The sequence below is a fragment of the Talpa occidentalis genome, unplaced genomic scaffold, assembly GCF_014898055.3.
Source record: "Talpa occidentalis isolate TD23 unplaced genomic scaffold, MPIMG_talOcc4v2.1 talOcc4.12, whole genome shotgun sequence".
Taxonomy (NCBI): Eukaryota; Metazoa; Chordata; class Mammalia; order Eulipotyphla; family Talpidae; genus Talpa; species Talpa occidentalis.
The window spans coordinates 63095509-63103585 of record NW_023601212.1 but is presented as its reverse complement, the minus strand read 5'-3'; the positions used below and the strand labels follow the sequence as shown (position 1 = coordinate 63103585).

The following is an 8077-nucleotide window of genomic DNA, read 5'->3' as shown; positions in this document are numbered from 1 at the left end:
CGGCGCGCCTGGCTGATGACGTCCTCGGTCGCGGGCGCGCGGTTGTGCCGGGCTTCGGCGCCCGGTACTTCAAGGACTCGAGTCGGGGCGCTGTGGTTAGTTGAGGCGGCGCGCGCCGGGCAGCTGGAGAGCCCACTCTGGGTCGGCTTGGTGCTTCTTCTTGTCACCCACTGCTCACCTGTCGTGAATGTCTCCAGTGCGCCTAATCCCTACTGACAGGAACGCGCTGTTCCTCACAGTCACCCTCTGGTAATCACAGCCTTCTGGGTGGCCATGACCAAGACCGAGTCAAGATGTAACCTTGAGGCGGGAGACTTGTAAACCCTTAACCCAGTAGCTTCCATGTTCTAAATTGTAATTGTTTGCCCCAGAAAACCAATAGAAGCCCCGGATCTAAGTGTGGCGGGGGCAGGGGAGGAGACTGAACAGAAGATAGTAAGTATTGTGAGGAAAATGAACAAATTAGTCACTTACAGAAGAGCCGTGATGGAGCGCTAATTGAGGGTTTTAGCTTTATTTTCTTCATAGTTTTGCAAGCAGGATACAAAAAAAAACACAAAACTGGACGATGTAGTCTGTTTATTAGGAAAGTGGGGAACCCTGAGTCATTAAAGCAATCACGAAATAGATTTCTTCATTTAGGGAAAAAAAAAAAAGAGGTCTTGGCAGAGTTTTCAAGGGCAAAACATGACAAGAATCCCCAGTGTTTTCTTCTCTGTTAAGTCTCTTTCACAGCCTGATATTACCCCAGTTCTTCCACTGCAGACTACGATGCACCATTTAAAGGAATTTTCCCTGTGCACTATTAGCTAAGTAAAAGGTCCTGCCAGAGGCTCATAAAACATGTTTACTTGTATTGCTTTAATGCATGTTACAACCTGTCTAGCTCATTTTTTTCCCTCTGTGGCAGCAAATGACACGTTCTGCATGCAGGATATAGTGGCCACATGAAATTAGTCTACCAGATAGAACATAATAGTGAAGGGAAATAAGATTTCTTTCTAAGATTGCACACCTGAATGCACCAAATAGCTAAAAATGATTAATCTCTGAAGAAACTCATTTAGTAGTTGTAGGGGTAGGAATGGACACAGTGCAGGTTTTCTATGATCCAGCATACCGGGTAAAGGAGGAAAGAGTCCTGGAGCCCTCAGTGGCTTTTGCAGGCTTTTATTGGGATTTACCGGGTACGCAGTAGGGGCTGGGAGGCTTCCCAGCCCCCAGCAAATCTTCACTTTTTCTGGGCTCTTAGGCCTTCTCTGGCGTTCTCTCTGCTTTCCTGCTTCTTCTCTCTCCGCTTCTGCTGGTGTCCCCATGATGCCGCCCTTAAAAGCCCAGTCTTAGCCCAGGTGAATCCCATCTACATAGGTCCACACCCTACTTCAGGTGCCCGCCATCAGGCATGCATTCGGGACGGCAGGTTTCTGTCATCCTAATGGCGGGAGGGCAGAAAAGCCTGATACTTTTTACCTTACTCTACAGTGGTATTTACATTTATCAGTGATTCTCGAAGTGTGGTCCAGGAAGCCCTGCAGGTCCTTGGAACCTTTTCAGAGCTCCAACTAGTTGCCTAATAATACCAAGACTTTATTTTCTTTTCCATTCTAGAGGTTGCATGATATGTGATGGTATCACTCTAAAGACAGAATGTGTTCTTGAATATTTTTGTGTATAAAAAACTTACAAGCTGACAACCTAAATTACTATAGACAAATAGTGGATATAGACAATTTGGGATATATACACAATGGAATACTCCTTAGCTATTAAAAAGATAAAATCCTGTCATTGCAACAGCATGGATGTACCTAGAGGGTATTATGCTTAGTGAAGTAAGTCAGACCGAGAAAGACAAACACCGTATTTTTTCACTCATATCTGGTACATAAAGAAACAAAACAAATGAACTAAATAAAACAGAATGAAACTCTTAGATTCTAAGAATAGTGGTCACCAGAAGGGAAGGGAAAAGGAAGGGTAAATCAGGAGAAAGTGGTCAATTGTATGGTCAAGGATATTGAACCCTGTAGTGGTAAACTTAATGTGGTATGTACAGATGTTATTTATAATGAGGCACACCTGATACATAGTTATATATAACATATAATGTTATAATGCAACATTACTGCAATACAAAAATTATTTTTTAAAGGTTTTTTTTTTTGTGGGACCCTCGCCGGTGGCCGGGGATTGAACTAGTGCTGCAGAGGCTGCGGGCAGTCTCGCAACCCAGCGCTCAACCGCTGCGCCACCAGGGGAGGCCCCAAAACTTATTTTTAAAATGTTTCCAGATTGAATTTCTAAAATGGTTAACTATCAATAGGTATAATACACATACACACACACGCGCACAGAGTCTTTATAATCTGTCATAACAGGACTCTTGAGACCAAAAAGTGAGAATTTCTAATATACATAACACAATTACCTAGGACCCTAAAACCTGCGTCTGCCTCTCATCATGACTACAAAGAGAGCAGTGGTCCTCTTGTCCATTACTTTGCATTTACATTCAGTGTATTGATAGAAGAGAAAGAAAACTAGGAGAGGTGTGTAGGGTAAGGAAAAAGTCAGGCTTTTCTGCCCTCCCTCCATCAGGATAGATGATGGATCCTTTGCAGTCCTGAATGCATGCCTGATGGCAGGCACCTGGAGTAGGGTGTGGGCATAGGTAGATGGGATTCACCTGGGCTTAGACTGGGCTTTTTAAGGGCGGCGTCACGGAGACGCCAGTAGAAGCTGAGAAGAACAGAAGCCAAAAGAGAAGCCGAGAGAGAAGCAGAGAACGCAGGAAAGCCCAGATAAAGTGAAGACTTGCTGGGGGCTGGGAGGCCTGCCAGCCTCCCGGCCCCCCAGCATTCCTGCCTGCTGTGTACCAGGTAAATCCCAATAAAAGCCTGCAAAAAGCCACTGAGGACTCTGACTCCTCCTTTACCCGGTCTGCTGGATCAGAAAACCTGCACTGTGTGTCATTCCTGACATTGCAAGGTGTCACAAAGAGAAGCCCACCTATTAAGGACAGATTTTAGTCTCTTTCTGAGGCTTGGAAACCTGAGCAGTGTCAATCTGTAAATCACTGGTTCTGAAAACTTTTCTTGGTATAAATCATTTAGGCTCTTCCAACCCTCCCCACAATGCTGGACATAAACAATAGTTTTTCTTGACACAAGTAGAAACTGTTTACCAATTTTTCCTAACAGGTGATGGTAGGCAAAATTCTGATATTGCCTTGTCTTTGTTTAATCTCCCTTGGAGTATGAGGTGGAATCCCATAAGTTTGATGAGATAATACACCTGTGATTATGTTACATTATACTGCAAAAGAGAGAATATCCAGGTGGGTCCAGTCTAATCACATGAGCCCTTTAAAAGCAGAGAATTCTCTCCTTCTGATTGCAGAAAAGGAAATCAGAGATGTTTGAGGAAATATTTGAAGTTCTGCTACTAGAGGGAAGTATGTGCCATGGATGTGGGCACTGAGTAGCCGCTGGGTCTGATAACCAGGAAGGCATTTGGGATTCCAGTCCTACAATCACTGGGACCTGAACTCCGCCGACAACCTAAATGAGCTTGGAAGTGGATTCTTCCTCAGAGCCTCCAGCCAACACCTTAATTACTGCTTGTGAAAAGTAAGTTAAGAGCCCATCCAAGACTTCTGGTCTGTGAGCTAAGGTAAGATTTTTTTTAAGCCACTGTGGTAATTTGTTTTGTAACAATAGAAAACTAGCATGGAGGTAACTAGAATATGTATTTTTAAATTGAGGTAATATTCTCGTAAGATTACCCATAACCATATTTAAGTGTACAACTCAGTGGCATTAATACATTCACAACATTGTGCAACCAGTGCTTCTCTCTAGTTCTAAGACATTTCACCACCCCCAAAGGAAACTTGTACCCATTGAGCAATTGCTGCCTATTCTTCCCTCCTCCTTGGCCCCTGGCAAACACTAATATCTTCTCCTTATCTGTGGATTTACATATTTTGGATGGTTTGTACAAATGGAATCATATAGTATGTGGCCTTTTCTTTAATTTGGCATAACTTTTTCAAGATCCAACACTGTTGTATCAGTAAACTTCATTCTTTTATGTGAGAAAAATATTCCATTTCATATAAATGGAATGACATTTTGTTTATCCCTTCATCAATTGATGGGCATTAAGGTGGTTTTCACTTTTGGGCTATTGTGAATAGAACTGCTTTGAACATTTGTGTGCAAGTATTTGGATACTTGTTTTCAATTCTTTTGTCTATGTGTCTTGGAGTGAACTTGGCAGATCATTTAATAACTCTATGCTTAACTATTTGAGGAACTTCCAAACTGTTTTCCATAGAGCCTGCACCATTTATCATTCCTACCAGTGATGTGCAAGGGTTCCAATTTATCCACATTCTTGCTAACACTTGTTGTTGTTTAATGGAAAATAACAACATATTATCCATCCTATGGGATGTGGAATGGTATTTTATTGTGGTTTTGATTTGCGTTTCCCTAATGACAAATAATGTTGAACGTTTTCATGTATTTATTAGCCATTCATATAACTTCTTTGGAGAAATAGCTACTCAAGCCTTTTCTTCACTTTTTAATGGATTCTTTGTCCTTTTGTTTTTGAATTGTAGGAGTTCTTATTATATTCTGAAAACTTGACCCTTGTCAGATATGATATGCAAATATTTTTGTCTGTTCTATAGGGGTAACTAGTATAGTGAAGGACTTATTTTCTGTTTACTTATGAAAGCACATGGGGTTGTATGTTTTGTGAAAAGAAGAATTATTCAGACTTCTGCTTGTTGCTTTTCTCACTTAAGAGTAATTCATGGAAATTATTCCAGTAATAAGGTTACGCTCCAATTCTTTCTAATGCTGCAAGATCTGGGTATACTATAATTTATTCAGCTATTCCCTACATATGGTCACTCACTCTCATTCTAGTTTTTGGGTCACTGCCAACAATGCTGCGCTTAACATCCTTGTACAATACATGTCTATGTATTGTTACATTTTATGAGATTTATTCCCAGGAGTGGGATAGCTGGGTCAGAGTGTATGCATTTTTATTAATCCAGTTGTTTTCCATGAAAGCTATAACTTAAATTTTTACTAGTAACATATAAGATTATTCCTTGTGCACTTCCTTGCCAACAACATAAGTAATCAGGCTTTAAAATATTTCTAGATTGATAGGTGGAAATCATAGTCCTCAGCCTATAATGATACTGTCTCCCACATACCTGGGGCCATTTTGCAAAGTTTGGAGATAGTTTTGATTATCATAACTGTCGATTATGACTAGGGTTAGGTGCTACTAGATTCTAGTGAACAGAGACAGAGCGTCTACAAAATATTCTACAATACTCACAGGAACCTCCATAACTAAGAGTTACCCAGCCTGGAATGTCAATAATGCTGAGATTGAGAAACCCTGGTATAAAATGCTACCTCATATTATCTTTAACTTGAAAATCTTTATAAGTGAGTTTGAGTGAGTCTCTTTCCATATTTTTTTCAGCTACTTGGATTTGATCTTTTCTTTTGTTAATCCCTCTCTTATCAATTTATAAGAGCACTTTCTATTTTATAAAGTCTTGGTCTCTTCATTGAAAATATTGTTTTTCAAATGTACTTTTTAGCAACTTGCTTACAATATCTTTTGCTAGATGCTAAAATCATATTCAGCAGAAAACAAGACCAGATATAACATCTTTGAGTAGGAAAGCAACATCATAAAAATGTCCCTTTCCACAAAGTCAGTTTATAACTTAATGCAATTCTAATTGAAATACAAACTAATTAAGAATCCAAAACTACCTTCAAGTTTTCATGGAATAATGCCCGAGACCAGCCAATAAAATTATTCAAACACTTGTAAGGAGACATCTTACCAGATGTCAGAACACATTTTAAAGGCTCTGAATCAAATCAATTTGATAATATCACTGGAACAAAAGCTCTGGAATTAAATCAGTTTGGTTATATAACTAAAATGGACAAATAATAAGTGAAATAGACTAAGGAATCTGGAAATAGGACTCACTATATATAAAATATAGTAATAACAACTTTGTTCAGTTAAATGAAAAAAAAAAGTTGGCTAATTTAATAAATGTTACTGGCAAAACTGTTGAGCCATATGAAGGAAATTAAATTTGGAACAATCTTATACCATATAAAAACAATTTCCAGATATAGAAATGACCTAAATTTCGGTAACAATAATTTTCTAAAAAAAATTAGGTCACTACATGTACACTCTGAAAGATACAGAAGTACTTTAAGAATGGAAACACACTAAAATATAAAATATATAGAAAATGATAGAACAATCATATTTTTTTTTAAATAATAAATTTTATTTCTATATTCCCCCATACAATTGCAAACGCCCCATTCTGACCCCAATCCCTCCCCTCCCGCCCCCCACCCCCAAAAAGTGTCTCTGGTTCATAGTTTTTTGTTGATTTTGATTTTCACTTTCTTATATTCATTTTCCTGGTCCCTTACTTAAGTTCTCTAGATTCCTGCTATGAGTGAGACCATCCGGTATTTTTCCTTTTCCTTCCGGCTCATTTCGCTGAGCATGATCCCTTCCAACACCATCCATGTTGCTGCAAATTGCATGTGTTTATCTTTTTTGAATGCTGAGTAATATTCCATGGTGTATATGTACCACATCTTCTTGATCCAGTCATCTATTTTTGGGCATTTGGGCTGTTTCCAAAGCTTAGCTATTGTAAATAGTGCTGCTATAAACATAGGGGTGCAGGTGTTCTTTGGAATTGATGTTTCTGTGTCCCTGGGACTACATCAAATTAAAGAGCTTCTGCACAGCAAAAGAGACAATAACAAAAACAAAGAGAAACCCCACCAACTGGGAGAACATTTTTGCACCCAACACTAATGATAAAGGACTGATCACAAAAATCTGCAAAGAGCTGATGAGACTCAGCAACAACAAAGAAAATAATCCAGTCAAAAAATGGGCAGAAGAGCTAAAAAGAAACTTCTCTGAAGAGGAAATGCAAATGGCCAACAGACATATGAAAAAATGTTCAACATCACTTGTAATCAGGGAAATGCAAATCAAAACTACCATGAGATACCATCTTACACCAGTGAGAATGGCACATATTAAAAAAACTAGCAACAACAAATGTTGGCGAGGGTGTGGAGAAAAAGGAACTCTTCTGCACTGTTGGTGGGAGTGCAAACTGGTCCAACCACTATGGAGAGCTGTGTGGAGATTTCTGGACCTACTAAACATAGAGCTTCCATATGATCCAGCAATTCCACTCCTAGGTAGAACAATCATATTTATTAACTTGGTGGACTGAGGCAGAAAGCTTGTCTTAATCTCGTGTTTTTTTTTTCTTTTTTTCTTTTTTTCTGGCATTGTGCCTGGAAAGTTGAAGGAACTTAATGAATCTTGGTGAATGAATGCCCCTTAATAAATAGATGATTGATTTACAAAATCTCAAAGACAGCTTCACAAGCAAGCATCTACATGGCATAAGTATGTCAAATATTTTTAACCTGTGGTATAGTGCAGGCAGGAAAGGAGCATTGATTCATACCAATTGTGTGGCGTGTAGAAATTTTGAGTAAAAGGAAGAATTAAGATTAGCATGGTTATTGCTTTACCTTCCAAGCAAGATTCTAAATTACAGAGAGGTTAAGGGAAGTATGGTATGATGAAATTGGAGACATTCCTGTTATTCCAATTTGAACTTTGATCTACTATAAAAATCATAATAGAATTCAGTAAAACATAAAGATAACTGATAAACTATTATCAATTTTGGAAATAATGTTGAAGGCAAGTTCAAGAAATATAGGTCTATTTACTAAGAGCATCAAAATAGTCAGAAGAAAACTCAAAATAGTTTTTGGTTGTGCAAACTCACAGTCCAGTAATACTGTTCCATGCCATGCAGCCTTTTATGTTCTTTACTAGTTACTATTTCTTTGCTGTTCAATATAGTGTACCACAAAGCAGTTCTCCTGGAAAGCAGAGTATAGTAATACCTTCAGAGCATATACTTACATTTTTATAAGTATGATAGGTACCAATA

The 8077-nt window shown here is 38.8% G+C and overlaps 1 long non-coding RNA gene across 5 annotated transcripts in view; it reads left to right on the top strand.

The window, feature by feature from the left end:
• Positions 1–54: 54 nt before the first annotated feature.
• The window catches only part of LOC119241306 (uncharacterized), a 188354-nt gene continuing 180331 nt past the window's right edge, over positions 55–8077 (top strand). For 4 of the 5 annotated variants that reach the window (XR_008551171.1, XR_008551170.1, XR_005124295.2 and 1 more), the window contains exons 1-2: positions 55–249; positions 3400–3672. This is a non-coding gene — a long non-coding RNA (uncharacterized LOC119241306). Of the gene's footprint in view, positions 436–3399; positions 3673–8077 lie in introns of all 5 variants that reach the window. The other variant, XR_008551172.1, reaches the window with a different exon arrangement.